We start from the raw sequence: 26,721 nt of genomic DNA, 5'->3' as shown, positions 1-26,721 counted from the left end.
CTGGTAGGTACTCTTATGCACAATAGAGACAACCCTTTTTAGGTTCTAATGAATTGGAATAGCCAGCAGTAAATACCTGAAACTATCTAACTACAACCCAGAACCCTTGAATCTGGAAGACAATTGTATAACAATGTAGCTTATGAGGGGTGACAATGTGACTGGGAAAGCCATGTGGACCACACTCCCTTTTGTCCAGAGTATGGATGAATGAGTAGAAAAATGGGGGCATTAAAAAAAAAAAGCACCCAGTGTTCTTTTTTACTTTAATTGTTCTTTTTCACTTTAATTTTTATTCTTATTATTTTTGTGTGTGTGGTAATGGAAATGTTCAAAAATTAATTTTGGTGATGAATGCACAACCAGATAATGGTACTGTGAACAACTGAAAGTACGCTTTGTATGACTGCATGGTGTGAGAATATATCTCAATAAAATTGAATTAAAGAAAAAGAAGAAAAAAAAGAAAAAAATTGATTGTAGTGATAAATACACAACTATATGATGATACTGTGAACGACCGATTGTACACTTTGGATGATTGTATGGTATATGAATATTTCTCAATAAATAATACTGAGAAATAAAAAATATTGCCTTGCAATCCTTTTGGTGCCTCTGGCCAACTTCCTTTGGTATGATCCCCAAACCTTACCATCCATCCCTCAACCCTCCACTACACCTTCACCCACTTCGCAGCTGTTGATGGCACCTCTTACCAAAGAGAAGATGGTCTACTAGACAAAATTTTTGAGAGCTTCCGTTCTTTCCACCTTAGAGATAAAAGTGGCCCCTGTTTCAGAGCAACAGAGAAGTTCAGGGTCCCTTGCTTTCAAGTTACTCTCCTGTTTCTCTCCTACTTTTGCGAGCAGATTTCAGGAAAGAATATTAGTTTACTAGGGCTGTTGTGACAAAGTACCACAAACCTGATGGCATAAAACAACAGAAATTTCTTCTCTCGCAGTTATGGAAGCTAGAAGTCTGAACTGAAGGTACTGGTAGGACCATACTCCCTTTGAAAGCTGTAGGGGAGAATCCTTCCTAGTTTTGGTGGTTTGCTGGCAATCCTTGGTGTTCCTTGGCTCACAGATGCTACACTTCAATCTCTCCTTTCATTGTCATGTGGCCTTCTCCTCTCTTGATGGTCTCTTCTTCTCTTCTTTTAAGGACACCAGTCATTTGGATTACGGGCCCACCCTACTCCAGTATGACTTTATCTTAATTTAACCAGTGCCATCTGCAACAACCCTATTTCCAAATAAGGTCACATTCTGAAGTACTGGGATTAGGACTTCAACATATGTTTTTGGGGGATAACAATTCAACCTGTAATGTCCTGGGTCCTTTTGAATGCCAGCTCCTCCATTTGGGTGCCGTATTCCACCCTGCCAATCCTTGTGCCATAGTGTCTCTTTCCTCCAACTTCACTACCTTCCCCATGTATCTTCCATTCTGCCTATGAAATTACAAAACTGTTGCCACTTAAATTACCTGTTTCTTTATTCTCCCTTGCTTTCAAGTAACTATCCTGGTTCTCTCCGACTTTGGCTGCCAGCCTTCAGGAAATATTACTCCACTCCTAACCCATTTTCTACACTCCCATTCATTCCTCAACTCACTGTCATGTGTCCTCTATGCCTGCCCTCCCAAAACTGTTCTTTCCAAGGCCATGGAGGACCTCCTAGTTATCCAATTGATGCCAAATGATCTGTTTTGGGCTTCATTCCACACGTCAGTAGAGACTGTTGATCATCTCCCTCAAACCCTGCCCCGCATATCATCCAGGACAGGACTTCACTCTAGGTTTTGCATCCCAATCTGTGAATGCTCCTGCTTGGCATCCCTTGAAACTTCTGTTCCTCTACCTACTCCTTAAACCAAAAAAGTTCCCACAGGTCCCATCAAATGGTACACCCTCCTTTTCTTGTTCCAGTCTTCTAACTGGGTGATTTTATTTTCTTTCATATTTTCAGCTACTGCCTATATACTGATGATTTCCAAATCTATATTTACAACCCTAAAGTCTTCTACCCCAGACTTATATTTCCAACTAAAGATATTCAACATTTATTCCTGGATGCCTCTCCGGCATCTTATACCGACCAATCAAAAATTGAACTCACTAATGTTTCAACTCCACCAAAAGAATAGATTTAAAATGAAACAAAATAAAAACGTATGAATGAATCTATGTCCTAAAGCTCTTCTTGGTGTACCACTTTAGGGTGTAGTATCCCAAGCTGGAAGTTTCTGAGATGTCTTTGGCTCCTCCCTTTTTCCCCATCCTCCAGATCTAACCACCAAACACTCACCAAATCCTACCTATTTGTTATCAGTGTCTTTGCACCTGCCCTTCATTTTCATGCTCGTTGCTGCCTTAGTTCAGTCCTGGCCTGGCCCATGTTATTAGCCTTCTAACTTCATGTTCTGTCTCCAGCCTACCTCCCAGCACTCCCTTTTCTTGCACATTATATTCCAGGCACACTGAATTTATGTAGAACTCAGCTTGTGGACTTCTGTGTGTCCATGCCCTTTCCAGTGCTGTTAGTTTTACCTGAGATATTCCCAGATATACCATCACCTCTCAGAGCCTGGGGCTTTCTCTTATGTTTCATACCCACTATCTCTTATTTAATGTAATGCCATCCAAGAAATATGGAAAATATCAGCAGACTATATATATATATATTCCAGTATATAATGTATGTAAATGTTAATCATATAGATCATATAACCTTTAAAATATATTAATATATTTTATCATTTATATCTATATTTTATATAATTTGTCTTATTTTGTACACAAATTTTATTTCTTTATATATGTATGTTTGTATGTGTTTATATAAGTGCATATTTATTGTGTGTATATATATATAAGCATGGAGAGAGAGAGCAGGTATTAGCCCAGCATCCAGCTACATCAGTTGATTGTTTCAGAATTACAATACTGGCTAATTCAATTTTTAAATATTTGTTGTGTAATTTTTTTAAATGTTTGTTGCAGAAAGCTGTGGAAATAAAATAAACAAAAGAACAAAGCTGTTCATAATAGATAATCACTGTTAACATTCTGGTGTATGCACCATATTTTATCTACTCTAAATAGTCATTGAGTATAAGATATACCATTAAGAAAGATTAAAAAAGAACAAGTTGGGGAGACTTATAGGAGCTCCCCCAACCCCACCCCAATAAATATGGGTCACATGAGGCCCCCACTTGCCATGCAGAAAGGAAATTTATTCTTAACCTAGCGCTGAGTGGAGGAAGGAAAAAAAATTCTCCGTTGAGGATTTAAACTGCAAGCTGCTACCTATGCAGGTTTGTGGTCTGAATTCACAGCTCCTGTGTGGTCCAAAAAAGTCCGAAAGGAGAGAATTTAATTTAATTAAAAACTAGTAGAAGCAATTCTAAATCCTCTCTGGAAGAATTCAACTTCTTTATTCTAGACTGTCAGCACTTGTAAGACAATCAATTGTAAGACATATCCTGATTTTTTTTAAAAAAAAGGTACATTTTAGAATAGATGAAATAGTTTACTCTGAATATACATAAATATATGAATTTTTTTTTTCTTAGAAAAAAAGGAGATCATGTTCTGCATACTTTTCTGAATAGCAGTTTATGGAACAGGTTTTAGAGCCAGACAGTCTTCTGCTGTAACCACAGTGTGGCTACTTAACCAGTTTCGTGACTTTAAACAAAGTACTTACCCTCTTCTAGGGTCAGTTTCCTGATGTGAAATTAGGTAGGAATAACATGTACATCCATCAGTCTGTTACAGGGGTTCAAATGAGATAAACACAGTAACTAGCACATGGTACATCGTCATGACTTTTTTTTAAGCCACCATTATTCTGGTTTCTCTCTTGGCAATGGTCACAAGCATTTTTCCATCACAGTAAATATATATCTGCAATATTACATTTGAGAGTGCCTAACATGCCAATAGGGGCAAAGGATATTCCTCTTATCCAAAAATTAGATTGTGTCCCTTTTTGTTAATGTTATATCAAAGCTGGGACAGAAATCCTTATGCACACATTTTGACATACTGGTCATTTTTAAGAAAAATATCTAGAAGAACACTGCTCAGCTTTTTGAATACTTAAGACTTTAAGTAATCTTTTTATCCTGATATTTGCCTGCTCTGCTTTCAAAACTGCTCCTCATTTCCTTCTAATGTGACCATGGATTCCTCAATTTGGCTTCTTATAAACTTTGTCTCCCACTTCCTCTAGACTCAGAGACTGCATTCGCTGTCTTCAAATTGCTTTGTTGAGACTCTGTCTTCACCGTTTTCTTTCACTTGCAAATCTTCACTTTTCTCCCTCCTGGTTTCCCTCTGCTAGTTCTACCTCCCTGGCATTCTTATCTACTGTACAGGAATAGCTTCCCGTCCCCGCCAACAATGTCCTTCCTTGCAGCTGGACACCTCACACTGTCAGAAAAGAATCTTAAATAGAGTTTTTGTAGCCCCCAGTAGCCCTGTCACTCCGTTTGGAAAGGAGGGTCAATTTTCACTGTGTGCAGGTTGCAAGTCATCACGGAAGCTTTTTAAGAGGCTCTGATGCTGTTCATATTTTATCATGTTTGAGAAGCAAGCTATCTGTTGTAGCAACAATGACTACCAGAATCCAATGATGCATGAAATCACTATTTTCCTTCAACTTTCTAATGCTGCAACCTACTGAATATCAAAACAGCTAATTTTACAATTAAAATAATTACAATGATGAACAAACAATAATTATTAAGTGATAATAAAATAATAAATGAGGTGTAGAATAAAACTAATTCCACTGTAGATCAGCTGATTTATGTCACTTTGGTTAAAATGGCAGAATTATAGATACAGCCAAAGACTGCAGAAAGAATGTTGGAAACCAAGCTAAAAAAAATTTCAATTATACTGAAATAACCCAACTAACAATGCAACAGATAACACAGAGCATGAAGTGACCCTGAGTAAATCTCTGTCACTAATTAATAGATGCTGCACCAGCACAAGGGAAAAAAACCACAACACTGTCACAGAAGGACAAGGTCAATGTAATAAGAAGACCCAACACTGGGTTTTAAATACTGTGTTTTAAATACTGTGATCAGCAGTTTGGTAGGGTGAACCCAACTGAAATAATCCTAACAATATAAACCGAAAACAATGTACAGGGACATTTGCCCTGACATAGAATCAGTGGGTGTGATTAGTTTGCTATGCTGCTGTAACAAATTACTACATACTTAGTGGCTTGAAATGACACCCATTTATTGACTCACAGTTCCATAGGTCAGAAGTCTTGGTGGGCTTGACTGGGGACCATGTCAGGGTCTTCCTAGGCTAAAATCAAAGTGTCAATGTGTCGGCAGAACTATGTTCTTATCTGGAGGCTCTGGGGAAGAACTCACTTCCAAGCTCATGCAGGTCGTTGGCAGAACTCAGTTCTTTGCAGTTGTTAGGACTGAGGTCCCCATATCCTCACTGGTTGCCAACCGGGGACCTATCTCTAAGCTCCCCAAGACCTCCCACTTCCCTTCTCACATGGTTCCCTCCATCTTCAGCCAGAATGGTGCCTTGAGTCCTTGCTACCCTTCAAATCTCTCTGACTTCCCCTTCTGTCTTCCTCTTCTGCCTTCCTCTTGTGACCCCAGCAGGAGAAAATTCTCTGCTTCTAAGGGTATATGGGATTAGATTTCGCCCACATGATAATCTCTTCTTTTTAAGGTTAGGGATGCTGTGTAACAGGATACAGTCACAGTTATTTTATGTCATCACATCCACATGTTCTGGGGACTAGAGTGCAGAATCTTGGGGACCATTCCTAGAAATTCTGCCCACTGCAATGGGTTACTGCAAGCACACAAAAATGTCTAGCCTATGAACACAGGAAACTCCTATGAAAACACATTTGTGGAGATATTTTGTTGTTGACTGGTCCAATTTGCTAATGCTGCTGGAATGCAAAACACCAGAAATGGATTGGCTTTTATAAAAGGGGGTTTATTTGGCTACACAGTTACAGTCTTAAGGCTATAAAGTGTCCAAGGTCAACAATCAGGTGCCTTCACTGGAGGATGGCCAATGGCATCTGGAAAACCTCTGCTAGCTGAGAAGTCATGTGGCTGGCGTCTGCTTGCTCCCAGGTTGCGTTCCAAAATGGCATTCTCCAAAACGTCTCCATCAGCTTCCAATGGCCGTCTTCAAAATGTCTGTCTCAGCTCCAGCTAACTGTCTCCTGTCTGAGCTTATATAGTGCTCTAATAAACTAATCAAGGCCCATGCTGAATGGGCAGGGCCACATGTCTATGGAAATTATCCAATCAGAGTTATCACCTACAGCTGGGTAGGTCACATCTCCATGGAAACATTCAGTCAAAGAATTGCAATCTAATTAACACCAATACATCTGCCCACACAAGATTGCATTAAAGAATATGGCTTTTTCTTTGGGACCTAATATATATATATACACAAACTGGTACACTGACCTTCCTTTTAAAGAGTAATTCTGATTGTAAAATAACTTCACTTCAAATTTCTACAATTACTTTAGCATTTTGAGTTTGTTCTTATTCCTCTTGGAATAATTAGCTACTGGCTGTTTTGTTTTTTAAACTTTTTATTGTAGCAACATATCTTTGACTCCCAAGTTCCCATTTTAACCACTAGGAAGTGTACAATTCAGTGGTATTAATTATGTTTACAATATTGTGCTACCATCATCAAAATCTACTACCCAAACTTTTTCATCACCTCAAACAAACTCTTACCCATTAAGCAATAGCTCTCCCTTCCCCTCATCCCTCAGCCCCTGGTAGCCTGACATCTACTATCTGTCCCTGTGAAATAGCTTATTCCAGGTACTTCATACAAGCAAGACCACACAATATTGTCTTTTTTGCATCTGGCTTATTTCACTCAACATGATGTCTTCAAGGTTCATCTATGTTGTAGCATGTACCAGAACTTCATTCCTTTTTGAGACTAAATAATATTCCATTGAGGAATTTATATACCTGATTGTTTTTATGTATTCATCTGTTGATGGACACTTGGGTTGCCTCCATCTTTTGGCAATTGTGAATAATGTTGCTGTGAATACTGATGTACAAACATCTGTCCAAGTCCCTGCTTTCCGTTCTTCTGGATATCTTGTTGAAGTGGGATTGCGATGTCATATGGTAATTTTATGTTCAACTTTCTGAGGAAACACCAAACTGATTTCCACAGTGGCTGCTCCGCATTACAATCTCAACAACAATGTATAAGTGTTCCAATTTCTCCACATCCCTGCCAACACTTTTTTCTGTTTTTTTTTTTTTTTTTTTTTTTTTTTTTTTAAATAATAGCCAACCTACCAGGTGTGAAGTTGTATGTCATGGTTTTGATTTGCATTTCCCTGGTGACCAATGATGTTGAGCATCTTTTCATGTGCTTATTGGCCATTTGAATATCTTGGTTGGAGAAATGTCTATTCAAATCCTTTGCCCATTTTTTAATTGGGTTATTTTTAAAAATTTTTTAATTGGGTTGTCTTTTTGTTGTCAAGTTGTAGCAGTTCTTCATATATTCTGGATATTAAACCTTTATAAGATATGTAGCTAGCAATTATTTTCTCCCATTTTGTAGGTTGTCCTTTAACTTTGTTGATAATATCCTTTGATGTACAAAAGTTTTAAATTGTGATGAGGTCCATTTTATCTATCTTTTCTTTTGATGTTCATGCTAACCACTGGGTTTTTGAACAATATTTTTAATGTCAGGATGACCTTGGGCTCAAAAAAGAAGTGGCTAGGTTTTTAATAAATATGAATTTTGTTTATAATAAAAACCTGCATGTGATCCATCTATGTGCAGTAAATATTTTAGTGAGAGTGTCTTCATACTGTTTTTGTTTGGGGATAACTTCTATCTCCTTGTAAAGTATCATGCCGTACAATATTTTTCTTGTACATTGGCTTTTTTTTTTTATATTTTTTAAATTAAATTCAGTTTTATTGAAATACATTCACACACCATACAATCATCCGTGATATACAATCCACTGTCCACAGTATGATCACATAGTTATGCGTTCATCACCACAATCTATCTCTGAACATTTTCCTTACATCAGAAAGAACCACAACAAGAATAAAAAATAAAAGTGAAAAAAGAACACCCAAATCATCCCCCCATCCCACCCCATTTGTCCTTTAGTTTTTATCCCCATTCCTCCACTCATCCATACATTAGATAAAGGGGGTGTGATCCACAAGGTCTTCACAATCACACTGTCACCCCTTGTAATCTACATTATTATATAATTGTCTTCAGGAGTCCAGACTGCTGGGTTGGAGTTTGGTAGTTTCAGGTATTTGTACATTGGCTTTTGTAGAGGCCGTGATTTTATCTGAGGAATATCTGAATACATGTACTGTATGACCAAGGCTAATTATATAATAAATAAGGGATTTTATTACTTAGCTTTTCAGGTCTAACTTTGGAAAATGTCAAACAATGAAAGCTTGTCTTGCACTTGCCTGTATCTCTGGTGATAAATACCCTTTCCTTTATGTCTCTTCTTGGTGTTTACCTTCTCCTGAAGTATTATATACTTATTCATTTATTTTCATTCTCACCCCTGCCTCCCAAATAGAATGTAAGTCCATGAAGGCAGGGACTCTAGTTTATTGATTCTGTAATCTCTGTGCCTACAGCAGTGTCTGACATACTGTGGGCACTCCAATAATATTTATTGAATGGATGAGTAAATGAAGATGAGGTATTTTCCTGGAGGTAGCTCAAGCAAATGAAACCATTTATTTTAATTTATTAGAAACTCATGTTAGGAAAAGTGAGAAGTTCCAGATGATTTAAACACCGAATGAGGATGTATGTGAAGCTTCACTCTTGGTAAAAAATATGGGAGTCACCATTTTGAGATATTTCAGGAAAAGAGACAGACAGGCTTTCAGGGAATTGTGACTTCTTCATGTCAATCAATGGTGCATCCAGGGCAGGTGTCACCTAGGCCATTTTCAGTGAGCTGGAGACATAGCTGGATGTTGGAATTAGGAGGATGGACTCAAGAATCACAGTTCACATTCAAATCTTATACATTTTGTGCCTTTGTTTTCTCATCTATTAAATAGGGATCATAATAGTATTTCCCACAAAGGGTTGTGCTGAGGATTAAATGAGTTGTCATAAACAAAGTTCTTAGACTAGTGCATGGTACAGAGCAAGAAATATGTGTTAATGCATTATTGCTGTTTTTGTTATTATTAAATGTAACTTCTGTTTTATTGGCTCTTGGCCTTCATGCTACTGTGTAGAACCCCAGTTCCCTCCAAGTCCTCCCAAAGTGTTCTGGATAGCATCTCACTTGTGCTTAGGAGAAAGTCATGTCAGTTCCTGGTCAACCATGAGGTGCTTTTCCTTTGTTGCTCCAGTCCCCTCATTGCTACAGGAGACACATCCATGTCAGCTGCACATTGTGCTACTGCTGCTGTACTTGGGTCCCTCCTGGGTACTACCATCATCCCTTCTGAAAACAGTCACATCTGCCTGGCCTTGTCACCCAGCCAAGCAACACAATGTCGATCACCATTTCCATACATACCACTGGTGGCTACTGAAACTCTAGATCTCTACATGTCAAAGCTGTACTGGGCTCTGTTGCAAAGCAGAAAGAAATGTCTTTTCTAATTTCATGTTACACTGAATTGGGGGAGCACCAATGTCCTGCAGATTTAGAAGTAAATAGCCCATATTAGCCAGGTTTTGCCACCATATTGCTGCAAAATCTTGGTGGCTTACAACACACATTTATGTCATGGTCATGGGTCTGCAGGTCAGTTGTGGTTTGGCTGATCTTGGCTCCAACTGACTGGACTCAACTGAGCTCCAGGCTTCAGGTTGAACTCAGGTGTGCTCCAGGTGTCCTTAATCTCCTATCTACACTGAAGGAATACTGGGTACCTGGGCATGTTCTTTCCATGATGCATAGTATAGGTTCACAGAAACTTTGGAAACCTGCCATGACTCTTACTGCCTCATCTTGGAACTGACATATAGTTGCTTTCTCCAGTATTCTATGGGTCAAAGAATGTCTCAATGCCTTGCCCACCATCATTGGGGCAAGAAGGTATTCTGTACATTTTCTAGCAGAAAACATGCAAAGTCACTGGGCAAAAGGCATGGATGTATAACTCTAGTACAGGAATGGCATAATGAGTTGGGAACAATAACGTAATGATCACATAACTCTTCTGTTCTAACTAATCTTATCATACTATGAAATTCAGGCATAAGTGAAATGGGACCTGGGTGAGGAGACAAATCTGAGTGATCAACACTGGTTTTTCTCAGAAGGGCTACTCTTTGATTACTAATTCTCTGGAGGGAACCAAACCTGTTTTTCCTGGTTTTCTCTTCCCATCTTGCATATGCATCTCAGCTCCCTACCATATTTCTGGTGGGGTGTTAGCCCCTCCAGTTAATCAGATATGCCAAGACATTTATGAGTCCCTGTAGGGTTCCCCAAGATACTTTTAGGTTCAAGATTTGCTAGAAGGACTCACTAAATTAAAAAAAAAAAACTGTTATACTCATGGATATGGTTTATAACAGTGAAAGGGTACAGATCAAAATCAGCAAAGGAAAAAGCCACATTTATTTCTCCCAACAATTATATGTGACAACACATGCAAAGTATTGCCAACCAGAGAAGCTCACTCAAGCCTCTGTGTCCAGGGGGTCATTCACATAGGCATGGAGTACTTGTGTGACTGAACCTAGCTACTCAGTCTCTAGAGTTCCAGAAGTCAAACTGATAGTGTGATCCAGGGCCACAGGCAAACAAAAACAGATGCTTGCCATAAATCACCTTGTTAGCATAAACTATCTTGCATATACACCCACAATATAAAAATCTTGCATATACACCCACAATATAAAAAGTCTTATCAGGAAGGACTTTCCAAGGGCTTAGAGGTCATCTACCAGGGGCCAGGCAAGAGCCACTCCTAAGGCCCTTGCAATGTATAGGATTTGGGAAATCCAGGCCTGCTGAGTTAACCCTTTGCTGCATAGTGGCTGTGGTGGTTTGGATTATGTACTTCAATTTAGATATATTCTTGGTCTCAATCCACATTCCTGTGAGTGTGAACCCACTTTAAGTAGGATGACTTGACGATGTCATTTTAGTTATGGTGTGACCAAACTGGATTACTAGAGTCCTTTCAAAGCAGAAGAAATTCAGACACAGGAGAGAAAGCCATGGGGAAAGAGCCATGGAGAAGCTGAAGTCAACAGAACCCAGAAGAGAAAAGAGAGAACATTGCCATGTAATGTGAAAGTGAAGGTACCCAAGGATTTCTGGCTAGCTAGAATTTTTCTGACCCTGGGAAGAAGCAAGCCTTCTAGCCAATGCCTTCATTTGGACTTCTGACCTCCGAAACTGTGAGCCAATAAATGTCTGTTGTTTAAGCCAACCCACTATATGGTATTTTCATAGAATCTTAGAAAACTAAGACAGGGGCTAAGTTCAAAACTTATAAACATGTGCCTTGTGGGTAGGTAGGCAATTACTGTCATGACTTGTTTTGCCTTGAGAAAGTTGTCTCTTTGACATCATTTTTTACAGTTGAGTAGTACTTTGCATACTTCACATTACATATTGATTTCATATATTAAATGCTTGAGCATATGGTGATATGATTTCTGATCTCTATTCCGTGATCCTATCCTGGCAGTTGGAGAATTTTAAATCATATTTTCATATAAATTTAGAGCTAGAAAGAGCCTGAGAGATTCTCTAGTGAATTTTAACCTCCTTTCATTACAGAACACTAGAGGAAATGATATGTCCAAGGTTACACCAGTAGAGTACGCTATAAATGACACAGCTCTATTCTGTAGTGCAAAGTCCTAAATTACTAACACTCTTGGGGTGCAAGCTGACAGACACAGAGATGGCTGGCTCCCTCTAGTAAGGGGCTGTCAATAGATTACATCCCTGGATCCAAGATAGGTTAGGGGTCTCTAGTCTGACTTGGGCCAGCACCAGTATCCAGTGTATCTGATCTAAGGGGGTGAGTAAGATAAGGCTGCAAGTTTTCTAGATAGGGTCAAACGAGGGGCTCCATGTGAGATAGCACAAAGGTTACCAGAGGCCCAATCTGACCCTGAGGGAAGGATTAGGACTTCCTCGCTGAATGGATTGGTGCTCAAGCTAGAACCTAGAATCCATTACCAGTAGAAAATAGGAGCGGAGATTAGAAACTAAGAGCCTGAGCACAAGGCCAGCAAGGCAGATTGGGAGAAAAATGCATAGGATATCACTAAGCCTGGTTCCTTTTGAATTGGGGCCTGAGTTGGGCTGAACTTGCAAGTGGATGAAGGGGTGAGACAAGGAAGGAGCTGACAGTGAAGAAAGAATAAGAACTGCTGAGAAGAGGTCATCTAATAACCTAAACTTAAGAGATGCCAGAGAAACCAAAATTTGCCAAAGACAACATGAATAGTCAATATTTCTTCAGCAATAGAGATTAGTTGGTAATGAGATTATCAGTCGCATTCCATGACTGCAGCTTGTTCTCAGATCTGGTTCCAGAGTCCCCTTCCTACCTCCTGCAGTTTTTTTTCATGGCACAGAACAGAGTTTATTTCATATGCAGCACAAGCAGCACCAACCAGGCCAGGCATGACATTACAAGTGGCTCCCTTCCACCCCGGCTCTGCTCTCACAGCCATAGCTAGTTGGCCAGGGTGTGTGTGTACAGAGCTGGTCTTTGTGATAATAGCATGATCAGTGGTGGGCCTGAGGCTAGCCCAGAGGGACTAGCCTGATGAAAAGTCCTCCTCCTGGAGAGTCCTGAGGCTCCCCAGGGCTGGGGACCTAACCCGCCACCAGCATGGCCTTGTCCTCAGTGATAGCAGCAGGGTCTCCCTCCTCTTCAGAGCCCATGATGGGAAAATGCCCAGGGGGCCAATGCTGGAAGAACACCGCCTGGTTCTACTGCTCGCCAGCCAGGAGTGTGAACAAGATCACCCCACAGGCCCAGAGGGCAACTTCTTTGCCGTAGCCCGGATGGGTTTCATCCATGGAGCATTTAAGGATCTCTGGTGCTGGATACCCTGGGGTCCCACACAACTCTCGTAGCTTCTCACCAGGTTCCAAGTGGCAGGAGAACCCAAAATCAGAAAGTTGGATTTGCATATTGCCTCGTCTAGGAGAATATTCTTGGGCTTCAAATCTTGGTGCATGTTGTTGGCATGGAGAAAGTTCACCCAGTTCCAGCAGATACCTCATGATGGACCTGGTTTCCTTTTCTGAGAGGGCCACTTTCTCTGAGAGATAGTCAAAGAGCTCTCCCTTCTGCATCCTAAGGCACAGGAGGGGCATGGGAGGTGGGTGCATGCCATGGTGGGGCCCAAGAATAAGCCAGTGCCCACAGAAAGTACCCTGGAAGAGGCTGCTAGAGGGAGACCCCTAGGTCAAACGCCAGGAACATGAAGCTAGAAGACTCGTAGGAATCAATGAGAGTGATGATGTGGGGGTGGCCGGCGACATGGTGCAGGATGTGTGAATTTCGCCACCTGGCTTCCTGCACCTCCTCCAGCTGCTCAGAACTCACCCCCTCAGCGGTCACCTCCATGATCTTCATCACAAACTCATCTCTGGTCACTTGATGAACGCAGCGGCAGACCACAGAGCTCACTCCTCTGACAATGATGTCGTACTTCTGGTAAAATTCCTTGGCTGCAGCCCAGTGGGGCAGCTTATCTTCTGGCCCAATGTCTAGCATCATTCTGAAGGAGGTGAGGGGCTGAGCTGAGGAGAGGGAGGGCAGTGAGGGCAAGGAGACCCACAGACTCGAGAGGACACACATTGTGACTCCTGGAGGTACAGCCCTTGTGGCTGGGGCACTAAGGTCCTTGGGGATGGGGATGGGGGGGAGGATCAGTCCTGGGAACTCCCCCCAGAAGGGTCTAGGGGGTGGGAAGGGTGACAGGGCAGGGGAGGGATGGGGGGGGTGAGGGAAAATGTGCCGAGGAAGAAGGTGAAGGGGCACAAGTGGGCAGCTACCTCCTGCAGTTATATAATTATAATAAAACCCATTTTGAATGGTCTGTCTAAATGAAGGGTCCACAGAACACCCCTCCCCCAGAGGTTCATGAGACAATTGAGGGACTCCATGAATTTAGATGAAGAAAGAATTCATCTAAAGAAGTAAATAAATCACATCTTTATTTTCATTAACCTTTAACTGAAAGGTAACATTTCTTTTGACTATAAATGTAGGCAACAAACCTCAGTAATATTAGGGTTACCTATAATTTTATCACCAATAGAGATCATGGATGAATTCATAACATACTACATTTGTTGCAAATATATTAAAATACCACTCATTCACATTCATTTCTACATGAAATTTTGGTTGCTATTTCGCCTGTCATTGACAGGTTAATAAAGAGACACATACACAATTACATCATGAAATTATTTTTCAGTTATTTTTACAAAGCCATTTCAGTATTATTGGCTTCTTTTATAAACTATTTATTGCGTATTATAAGTAAAAAAAAAAAAAAGCCACATTATTCTGAATCCTTTGACATCACCAGAATGCCAAAGAGATTCAAGAAACAAAAATGTTTGACTCCTTGATCTGAATGTAGAGGGAAAGAAAAAGATTAGGTTTGATCCCATTTTGCTATGCCTAGCAGTGGGAGGGCTTTCAACTTGGTAGAGATTTACTTGACTTTTCAGGTAAGGGGCGACAATAATCTGAAGCAATTTCTCAAAATAAATCAATCCTGTGGCAAAAGACAAGTCTAAGGTCTTTTGTGATAGAATTTACTTTCCACCTGTGCAGAGGAGTGGCTGACTGGGCTGGCCACAGTCTTCCCAGAAAATGATGGGGTGGAGGTCAGTGAGAGTGGGGAGAGAAAACAGGGGATGAATCAAAATATGATAAAATCCATTAAAGAAAGTAATCCATTCTGGAGCCTGCTGTGTATGTCATCAAACAACGGTCTCGGGATGGAGAACAGAGCAGAGCCCTGGATCTTCCCACAGGAATCACCGCGATTATCTCGCAGATTCTCACTTGATACAGTTTCAGATCCCGGCTTATAAATCTCATGGCCAGAAGAGGCTTTCCGTTCTGTTTCTGGCCAGCTTCTCTTTTCCACCAGCTGCTCCCAGTTCCCAGCTGGCGAAGAAATGAGTTTCCCAGTGCTGCCTTCGACCTGGGGAAGAAGCACAAGGTGGAGAACTCCGGAGCAGGTCTGCTCATTGTCTGAAAGCCAGGAGTTCTTGCAATTTCCACACTGCCTGCTGTGCCCGTTGGCAAACCCGAGGGCAAGCAAAAGGGGCATTTCTCCATTCAGGCTGCTGGCAGAAGCCAGGCTGTTGATTGCCTTCCAGAAAGGCCAGAACAAATTAAACATCTAGCTGAGAAGAGCGTGTGTTGACAAAATGGCCTGAGCCCATTTTTCAAAGTAGAAATTGTAGCTGCGCTTTTGGAGGATGTAGACACGGATCACCGAAAGAAGGTTTAGTTAAAGGGAAAAAAAAAGTAGTAAAAGGGCACCCTCCACTCCTTGCTTCAGCTCCTCTGTTTCTAAAAGGACTTATACAAGAATACAGTCTACAGAAAGGGCTTAACCCCCCTTCCCCCAACTGCATAAGTTACATAACAGTGAGACTTGTAAAGGGTTTAGAAAAGAAGCCCCTAAAAAATTCCGTGATTTTTTTTATCCAAATGATCTCCTTAAAACAGTTGGGGAGAAGAGTTACAGAGGTTTCATTGTCTACTGACAACTTAATCTTCTGTGATCTTTCAGTTCTTCTTTCCCACTTACTAATATCCAGAGCTCACTTTATCTATCTCCTCCCCACCTCCCCGCCATAGAAGATTCATCTCAGTGATTATGCAGCCAAGAAATGCCCCCCTGACTCTCCAAGGCAATGGCCACCAGTTCCTCCTCTGTGAATGAATGGATGAGGTCTCATCTCTGCTAAAGCACTTATCCAATGCATCATAACCATTCGTGTCCCTCAAAAACTGTTTGCTAGAAAGAAAATACTATGAACTGACCAAAAATACTATGTCCGAGGGTTCAGGTGGTGATGCCTTTTTTAGGATGCCAGATTAAGTAAACAATCAAGTAAATGAACAAGTAAAAGTTCTCTCTCTCTTCTCCCCCAGGGAAAGTATCCATTAGTAAAATAAGAAAATCTTTAGCTGGGAAATAGTAACAGAAGTACATTTCACCAATTTGCTCGTCATTAAGAAGCTTTAGTTATTACATATGTCAATGGATGAATCAGTAGATAAATGGATGTGGTGGATAGATAAATGATCTAGGAAGCAGGAGAATTGAGGTCTAGTCAATTGTGTGAATAAAGAATACACTCTCAATTTCTTAATTAATGTTAATTAATTAAAATCTCCCTACTAATTCTTCTTTCTTAATTTCTCCATCTATAAATATGGAGATAATAGAATTTGCCTTGTCGACCCAACAGAGTTATTCAGAGGTTAAAATGAGATAATATAGGTGAGCCTCTGTGTGAACAGTCAAGTTCATAATTGTACGTAATATTATTAGTGCAGGCATAATTATTAAATCCCAATAATTTATAATCTAATAATTTACAAATAGTCAGGTAGTTCATTCCATATCTACCATGAAATCATACCTGCCACTACCTCTATGGTTATTATTTGCTTCTTTGTATTAATATATCCAAGATCATTTTAAATCCACACCCTGTATACTGAATCAGAGATATCTTGGTCTATAGGTTTATTTCTAGACCAAAATCCTTATTTTTATTTAAGTATAAATAAATACCTTGTATATCGTATTATGTTTTCAATATCAGATTAAGCTTTTTTAAACCACAATTTTCAGTGTTAAATGTCTATTTTGATTTCTTTTCACTCTCAAATTTCACTTGGTGATTGTGACAGACCAGGTTGGTTGCCTAGCCAATGGTCCTTTCCCTTCTTTCATCTTCCTTGTTAACAGAATATCAATTTTGTCTAGAAATCTGACACTGATGATTTATTGGCTCCTTCCTCAGCCCCAGGGGACAAATCATGATTGCTCTAAGCCAATCTCAGCAACTCAGTTCCTCCTTGCGGGCAATTGGTTAGGGGTAGGCATGTGACCCACATCTGGCCATGTGACATGAGCAGCCTATTTTGGGGGGAGTGGAAGGAAAAGTATTCTTCCCTGATACAAAGAAACAGACATGTAAGAAATGTCTTCTTCTTTCCTGCTTTTCAGTATTGTTGTGATAGGATGAGTTGCTTGACACTGTGGCAGCCATCTTGAAACCACAGAGGAAAAGTCAGGGACCTACAGAGCAGCTGGCATAGGTAAGCTCCTGAGTCAGCCAACCCTGGAACTGTTTTCTCTTGAATTCTTATTTGAGAAAATAAGCCCCTGTTATTTAACAGGATTAATAGTAGCCAGAATATTAGGACTGTATTAACAGGAATACTAAGAATAAGTCCCCATTTTTTACAGAAATCTTTACTTGCATCTCAAAACATACTATTAGATATGGTCAGGTTAGTTAGGTTCCTGTCAAAAGTATACTTCCAATTCCTTGTAAATCCACCTTGTAAGCTGGCTATTATTTTGGAATCCCAAACCATAATTCAGGAACAGAATCCTTTTTTTTGCCACCACTGATGTAATGAGTAGTTATTCACTTCTAACAACTTCTTTCCTTTTTCAAAGTTGAAATATTCATTGGTGAAAGAAATGGGCATTAATATTAGGAACAACTTTTATGCATGGATTATTATGTATTCTTAAGCCTGAATAGGAGAAGCAGTATCATTTTCAACAGAGAGTAATAGCAGGCATAGTGACTCTGGCTGTGGGTTTAATTACTAAAACATGGTTTTAAAAAGATTTGTTCACAATTAAATAAAACTTTAGAAACTATTGAAATAAATGGTGCTGGGGCAATTGGGCAGCCACATAGAGAAAATTGAATCTTGACCCCTACCTCATGCCATATTTGAAAATCAATTCCAGATGAAGTGTAGATATAAACAGAAAAGATAAAATTATGAAGTTTTAGAAGAAAAACAGAATATCTTCATGACTTTGGTGTAGGCAAAGATTTACTAAACAGGACACAAAAAACAATAGTCATAAAGGAAAAAATGGATAAATGGGATGACATTAACATTAATTTCTCTTGAGCATGACACTATTAAGGAAGTAAAAAGGTAGGGCACAATATGAGACAAGATATTTCCAATGAAAGAATACAGAGAACTCTTAAAAATCAATAAGAAAAAAGTGACAAAAAGTAGGTACAAAACTTGAGTAGGCATTGTGCAAAATAAGATATGCAAACTGCCTATAAATATATGAAAAAGTGCTCAACATCACTGTTCTTCAGAAATATGCAAATTAAAACCACAATGATGTATAACCACTGTATATACCCACCAGAATGGGTACGATTAAAAAGATAGAAGAGGCCAAGGTGAAGATGTGGAGGTACTAGAACTCTCATAGTCTGCTGTTGGAAGGGTAAATAAGTGCAGTCACTCTGGAAAACTCTTTGACAGCGTCTCCTAAAACTGGACTTATGCATGCCTGTTGAACAAGCAATTCCACTCTTGGGTATCACCCAACAGAAATGTGGACATGTGTCTACCAGGAATATTTACAGCTGCACTATTTGTAATAACCCCAAATTGGAAACAGCTCAGTTGTTCATGAGCAGTGGAATGGATACACACATTGTGATATATTCTTACAATGGGATACTAAACAGCAATGTGTATGTACAAATTACAACTACACACAGCAATATGGATAAATTTCACAAACCTAATTTTGGGCAAAGAAAGCCAGATAAACTGTATAATTCTATTGAAATAAAGTTTAAAAAGAAGCAAAAGTAATTTCTGTTCTTAGAATTCAGGTTAGTGAACAGAAGGGGGAACAAAAGGGGCTCCCTGTGATGCTGGCAAAGTTCTCTTTCTTGATCGGGGTTTTGATTACATGTTGCATGCATGAAAATTAATTGAATTCCATGTTGAGATCTATACACTATTTCTGAATGTGTGTTTCCTTTATTGAATAAAGAGATTATTTGAAAGAGAAGAAAAATAAGGTAAGAAGGTCTATTAGCATTGAAAAGGAACAGAAAATAGAAGAGTGTAAGAGAAACAGTACAGAAAGGTAGTGCTGCCTGCTATCTGAAGCAATGCTGTGTGCAGGCTCTGCTGTACCACTTGGTGCTTTCGGAGGCCTTTTGTAGATTAAATGCTTCCAGAATCTTCTATCTGGATTTTGGCTGTCTCTTGCCATTGTTTAGGGTAAAAACTAACTTAATTTGCTCTAAAAAAATTAGAATTCACCATTTGGAGCTATTCTGTCAGATATAGAGCAGTGATCTATTCTAGGTCTTTGGATGATTGCATAGTTATGGGTTCATTTCTATCTCAAGAAAGCACACTGTCTTAAGTGCACAAATTTTATCTGTAATACTTAGACTTAATTTGCTAACAAACTCAGCACTTTTTTTTACTATTACAGAAGAATACTGATTTAGATACAGCACATGTAACCAATTTGGAATTTAGATAAAGACTTACAAGCTAATGTAATTTTTTCAAATGTTGTCAGGTCTCGATAATTTGCCTCTCTTTGGAATTCCTCCACATTAGCCTCTAGTCCACACTGTTTACCAGTGACTTATTTTTTGCCTTGAGTTGATGACAGTTTAAAATAATTTTTTTTTTTAAATGTGTGCTAGTCTTGACTCCCCATCCAGCTATATGAAGGCAGGATCCAGGTTTTATAATGTTTTAACATTTCTCTAACCTTGGGCCTTACTCATAGTAAATGCTGACTAATTAATTGCTGGTTACTCTAATGCTTAGGTCAGAAAAGGAAAAAGCATTCTCATGGGCAATTCATAGGGAAGTTTCTTGGCAGCATTTAAGGATAAAATAGACATTCTCATTCTTAGAGTCAAGGAAAACTATGGCACTCTCTATCAGGTCTACAAGCCTGTGTACATGACAAAAATAAATGATTTTTAAGATTCAGGCAAATTACTGATTGGCCAACCCAATACCAAACACCCTATTTGATTTTTTTTTTTTTTTTAACAGAGTTGACTGAATTACCCAATTGTTTTGTCTTTGTGTCAACAGTGCCTGGGTTTCTATTGATGAAACCATATTTCATGCTCCAGCTCTGAAACTGCTGTAGTTCACCAATTTGAAGTAGCTTAATGAGGTATTGATTGTGGTTGTTCAGCATGCTCTGAAACAACTACCGAAATTGTGGAGGGCAACATCATACAGGACGTGGAAGAGAAAAAGACAAATTCTTAATGAATACAGTGGATGAGTTCTTGTCAACTTCATTATTTGAATCGGGTGCTTTAGAGTTAGAGAAATGAATTATTTAATTGGAGATGAAAAATATGAGTTCATTTTGCTCATTTGGATTTCTGAATTAGACCTGAAGCTTTATGCATTATAGGGAACATACAAGTTAAAAAAAAAAAAAGCTAGCTCGGAAATGGAATTATATTGGCAAGATATTTTTCAAGCCAATTTTTAGTTGTTCAAACTAGAAGAAATGGAGAAATCCTTAGAGTAGAAATAAGACTCTAGCAAAAGAAAATAAAGGAAGTGTTCCTTTTGGTATGTTTCCTAAACACTCCCTAGTGGCTCTTAATGAGCTGCATTATTGCATCTTGGCGCTGGGGTTGGATGGAGCGCTGCCATAAATTAGTTGGAGGAAATTTGAATGAAGTTGCTCTCATTCCAGCAGGCATGCTGGAAGCCTCTTTCCCATATTCCATTTGGCTACATTTTGTTTCCCTGGATGAGCAGTTGGCATCTTGAGGGCTATCTCAAGTTACCTGACTCCACAAAGAACTTTGTCAAATCACTGGGCCAACAACTATGCTATTCCAATATGTTTGCATTGACCAGGCACATTTTGCCTAAGCTACTTCCCCATTTAAAGAAACATAGCCATTGATTGATTATTTGTATGAATGAAAGAAATTTGGTGTTCTCCCACGAACAGTGAGTGCTTCTATCACAAAACAGATGAAAACCATAGGGGATGGCACGCTACAGCACAAAAAGAAATGGTCTTGAAGTAAAGCAGCAGAGGTTGGAGGCTCATAAAGAGGAACTTCCAGGGAATTGCATTTGGAGAGGCCTCCAGGGGCAAGGAAATCCAGGAAGAAAACAAGCAGCCATCAATTCTAGGTGGTTTTGACTTCTCCATCTCAGGTGCTTTCTTGAATTTAAATTTAATGTGGCTTCTTGATTTCAGGCAGGTTCCTTCAAAAGCAATGGTTCTCAAACCAGGGCCTGGTGATTTTGCCTCCAGGGGACATCTGGCAAATTCAGAATACAGTTTTTTGTTTTTCACCACTGGGGATGGGTGCTACTGGCACCTGTGGGCAGAATGATCTGCAATGCACAGGACACGCCCCCACAGTAATGAATTATCCAACTGAAGATGTCAAGAGTGACAAGGTTGACAAGCCCTGGGAGAAAGGGCCAATTTTATGGTTGTAGGTGAACTAATAGGAAATTAGAAAGAACTTAAATTCTGCTGATTAAACTGTTTTAATAAGAAGGAAAAGAAACCAGCAAGGAGAGGCAATGGCTTGACAAGATGATTGAATGATCTTGTCAAGAGGATGTAGTTACATCCCAGATACAAATGGACTCAATGGCTTAGAATCACTTTGGCTACTTGTCCGTAGCCTCAGGGTTTTAACTGATTTGCATATAATGGTATGTTTACGTAAAACATGTAGTTCTAGTAAATACATACAACCAGTAGGTGGATTTTTTTTCAATGTATCTCTTCTATTGCCAGTTAATTATCATTTATTGAGCACCCAATAAGCCTGGGATCTGTGTTCAATATATTTTTTTAAGCTATTCACATTTGGTTTCTTTTGTTTCAAAACTGCTACCTACCATCAGCTAGCCTCTTGAAGACCAGTTAATTGTTCCAGAAGCAGAAAGAACTTCTTTCGAGTTCCTTGCTTTTCCATATATAGAGTGAAGTAGCACTGAGGGGACACAGCTTTGGGACAACCAGGGCTTTCAGGGATTCTGCATATGGGACAATTGGGAATATTAACAACCCCAAGGGACTTAAAGAGTTTTGCACGTCACAACCTTAACCGCTGTTCTAGATCTGTTTCCTCACATCTCAAATGAGGATGTTGGCTCTGATGAGATTTAAGATCCCTTTCTACCTCAGATTCTAGGAGTCTGGTCTTCTCTGCCAGCAGCTGGAGGAGAGAGGTGTGGGTGATGCATTTGTCTGAACAGGCTGCAGGATCTGTAACCATTTATTTCAAGGACTTCAGGAGGCTGATAAAACTGGATTTCAATTTTTTAATATATGCACAGGTACATTTTTCTGGAATAAGATTCATATTTACTTAATAATTTCAAATTGTCTATGATCCTAAAAAGGTTAAGATCCGCTGGGGTAACGAACGGATGGTGCTAATAAAATCAGGATTACAAGCTTGCTGTCTCCACAGCTATTAGCTTTAAATGGAAGAACTTCTATCTGGTAACTGTAGACCTCACATCTGACTTTGGGGAACTGTGGGCAAAAGTGTGCTATTAGTCGTGGAAGAATGAGGGGCAATGGCAGACACCTCAACTCTCCGTGGTGGTCACCAATAAAGAGTAGTTGTTATGAAACCTTATCCATCAGACCCGTTTATGGGATTTTGCACAAACGACACTTACCCTTTCTCTGCAGAGTTTGGAGCCAGTAGAGAGATGAGGCAGGGAAAGAAAGAAAGTAATTTTATTATTGATTAAGCTGATGGGAAATTAGGGATTTCAATGCAGGCTAAGTAGGCTTTAGTAATACTCCCCTGAATCCCAAAAACTTACCCCCAACTATCCCTGGCCTGGCTTTATAGCCACAGGGGCACCCCTTTCCTTCACTGATCTCCAAGGCTGATCTGCAGAAGGCTGTCATCTCCCAGAAGCACCTGAACCTGCCATTGCTCAGCTGTCTCCAGACCTCCCCCATCAGATAGGTCTTTCCTCCTCAGGGGAGCAATGAGTGAAGGGGGCGGGCAGTTTCCCCAATAATTTTCCCTTCTGGAGAATTGGGTGCATACTGAAAAGAATTAATCAGAGGTTTCTGAGGGGACGCCAATAGTGAGGTTGCCCTCTTTTGCCAAAATCTCTTCAGGCCAATTGATGAGAGCTAAGACATTTTTAAGTAGAGCTAAAATTTTCTGCAGGGGAATACTTCAATGAGAGAAGCGTGAAGTGGATGTTAGAGAAGTAATACGCAGGTAAAACTTCTGAAGCTCTGTCACTTCTAGGAGAGGCTTTTGCTTCTGTTTCCTTTCTCTAGCATTACCTTCCTTGACTCTACAAGACATTCTGTGACTTTCTATCAAACATTCTAGGCATTTTAAATGCTTTCCTTTTGTCACCCTCCCCAAATAATAAGGGTGATTACCTTTGCGAAAGGAAGGCCTGGTGTTCTCAAGGGGTTTTGTGGTCTTATCTGTTTAGTGACCAAATGTCCCAGTTTGTCTGGATGGTCTCAGTTTACACCTGCTTTCCCAGGGTAATTAATTTCTATTCACCCACAACAGTGTCCTAGTTTGGAAAATAAATGATACAGTCAACTGATTTTTTCTTTAATTTTCCTTTTTACAAGAGGAATGGATTTATTGTTGCTTGTGTAATTAAAATTAATTTTATAAAAAGTGATGATGGAATTCCTGCTTTCAAGGAGAATCGAAGGGTAATAGTAATAAAGCAGGCATTAATGCAGTGCTTTTCAGCTTACAGTGCTCCTCAACGAGTATATTTAAAGATTTAAATCGTAGGAGTTCAATATGTTATAAATAGATGAATGACAAGATGAAGCTGGAGTGATGGGTATGGCAGGCATTAATAGATCAGCTACCTAAACATTGTTATCACCAACTCACACATGTGTACTTTTGTTCCCACCCAACCTAGTCACTCTGTTGTGTAGAAATTCTATCTTGCCATTTTCCAAGTGGCCCATGATACTTAGAATTGTATTTACCTTTCAAAAAGTTGGTTCTTCCCCAGCTCCCAATTCATACTTTCTTTATCCTTTGTGAGCATCAGAACCCTTTATTTTTCCAGTCCCCATCAATCTGCCAATTATTGTAGGCATTAGTGTACAAAGTGGATAAAACTCCCACAATGGGAGAACAGCACTGTCTCAAAACAAACTAGGAGCATTGTTTCCTACTTTCTTCCAGCTGAGCTGGAGTTATTGAAGCCACTCTTTGTACGTGACCCCCAGCCAGATCTCTCTCACCTATTTGAGGGGCCCGCCCATGGTGCCCACATTTATTAATGGCCATCTCACACCAAAGACAAGGAAAGGTGTAGATAACTCAAGATGGGTTGCTTCTCTCCTTTTCTTTTCTTTGAGCCCACTGTTAAGGAAGAGGGTTGGTGTGGTGGGAGTGGCTTGTATGGATTCCCAGTGGTAGTTGTTCCTGGGGCTGAGAGCCAACCTATAGGCCCCTAGTAGGATGGTACTCATTGTTAAAGTATGAAAATATTTTGGAACCAGTTGATAAATAGCCACTGCTCCAAAGGCTCCCTCTAAGTTGCCCTGCCCCAGTGTGCTTGGCTCTCCTCTCAGGAATTCCTGGATGTCCCCAAACCCAGCAAATAAGGGTCAACACGCAGCATTGCATGGCCAACTGGGACCCTGCTCCAACCCATTCTGTTCGATTGTTTGTTCAATGTCTTGAATACCACCCCTGCTTGGTCTTCTGTATCTCTTTCCCTTTAAGAGGCTCAAATATGATTTTGGCAGTGACTTTCCACAGTTTCTTTTTTATAGAAATCAAATTAGTACCTTAGAATCCAGTTTAATTCTCTCCTGATTGTGTGTGTGTGTGTATGTGTGAGTACATATCAATGGCCCTGACTTATTTTCTATCTTTTAGGAGGTCTTCAGTCAACATTACTACTCAACAATAAGGCCAACTGTTTTATTTTCTTAGCAGGCACCCTTTAGAGGTAGTCTATCAAACAAAATTTGGGATGTTCTTCTAGTCCTACCTATGTACCAGATGGTCATCCAGGGTATGGATAACTGCTAATGGGGAGTTCACTCCTCCTTGAGGTCATTTTACTCCTTGGAGTAAATAACCAGGATGACCTACACCCCTTTCTCAGGAATGTTCTTTATCACAGAGAGGAATATCTGATGGTCAGCAACAGGATTAGTCTCTCTCTGCTTAAAAGGCCTTTGGATGATTTTCTCTTAGCCAGTATCTCCATATGCAGATTCATGAGTGCTTCAGAACATTTGAGAAATATTGCCAACCTAAAGAGACCATGCAGTCGTAATTCTTGCCTTTGAGCTGAAAAATATCCATTGTATATATTTAGGTAATTAGTCATTTGGGTGAGTCTATTAAAGGAATGAATGAATGAACAAATGAAGGAGCCTAGGCAGAAAAAAAAAATATTTTAACCTCAGAAAATTCCCCAAGGATAGAAACTTCTCAGTCTCTGATTAGCTTATTTCAGTATTTTATCATAGCAGAGATCAAGAGTTTTTCTCTTATTTCTGGCTAAAATCTCCCTAGCTTCAATTTAAGTTAGTATCTTCCTATTCAGTATTCATGTGGGTTTCCTTTGTCTGGCCCCATTCCCAGATAATCCTTCGTGTTGACAGGGCAGAAGGAGGAGGAAAAAAGGTCAAAAATATATTATAGGAGTTTGGCGCAGTAGAAAACACCATTTATTACAAAATTTATCTCCCAACATAGTAAAGGGGAGCATTTTGCTTTATCATTCTAGCTACCTGATTTATTTTAAAGTAAAAAATTGCTTTTCACTTTCCCAAAGCAAGTGAGGCCATTTCTTTTTGTATACTGGGTCATATGTCAGCTTTGGGCATTCAGAGGGAAGGAAAAGACTGTCATTTTAAGCATGTCGGGGCAAGTTTTTTTTTTTTTAATTTTCTAGAAAAATTGTATGTTACAATCGATGCTCAAACCTAGAAGTAAGAGTTACATATTTTGCCTCCTGGGATTGACTCTCTGACTTGTAATTAGGGATAAAGTACTTACTTTGACCTTCCCGGAGTAGAATCAGGAAAGCACTGAAAGAAGTTTTATCATGAGATTCCAAGTTATAGGGCTTTTAGTTCTGGTTATGTACAGAAATACATCAAAGGATTCTTTAATGGCAAAGCACGTGATTTTTGAGTTTTATTTTCTATTAACTTTTGAAAGGATGTTAAAGCTAAAAGAGATCTTGGAGAGCCAATCTCTCAACCCTCTTGCTTTGCAGAAGAGGAAACTAAAACTTATGCATTGCCCATACTCCATAAATCAATACCCTTCCTCAAACTTCTTTCAGACTCACATTGAACAACAACATTTACATCTTTGGATGTGTCTGGATTGAATCAATCTCCTGCCACCACATCCCCATGACTTCCATCAGTTAGAAATATCTGTAGAAAGGAAGAGTTCAAGGCATCCATTGACTCTGGTTTGGTCAAGGTATCACTTTAGAACATCTAAAATCCTGTTTAATTTCATTCTATCATTGATCAAATAACCTCTTGATCTCTGAGCAGCCTTTCCTGAGCAAAGGACAAATGTGGATCATTCTCCTGATATAAAATACTAAATC

The 26,721-nt window shown here is 39.6% G+C and overlaps 1 pseudogene; it reads right to left on the bottom strand.

Moving 5' to 3' along the window:
• Positions 1–13,004: 13,004 nt before the first annotated feature.
• Positions 13,005–13,800, bottom strand: LOC119505992 (annotated as a pseudogene).
• Positions 13,801–26,721: the final 12,921 nt, after the last annotated feature.

This window comes from Choloepus didactylus, chromosome 11, assembly GCF_015220235.1.
Source record: "Choloepus didactylus isolate mChoDid1 chromosome 11, mChoDid1.pri, whole genome shotgun sequence".
Lineage (NCBI taxonomy): Eukaryota > Metazoa > Chordata > Mammalia > Pilosa > Megalonychidae > Choloepus > Choloepus didactylus.
The sequence above is the reverse complement of the archived record's forward strand: the minus strand, read 5'-3'. Positions and strand labels throughout refer to the sequence as shown.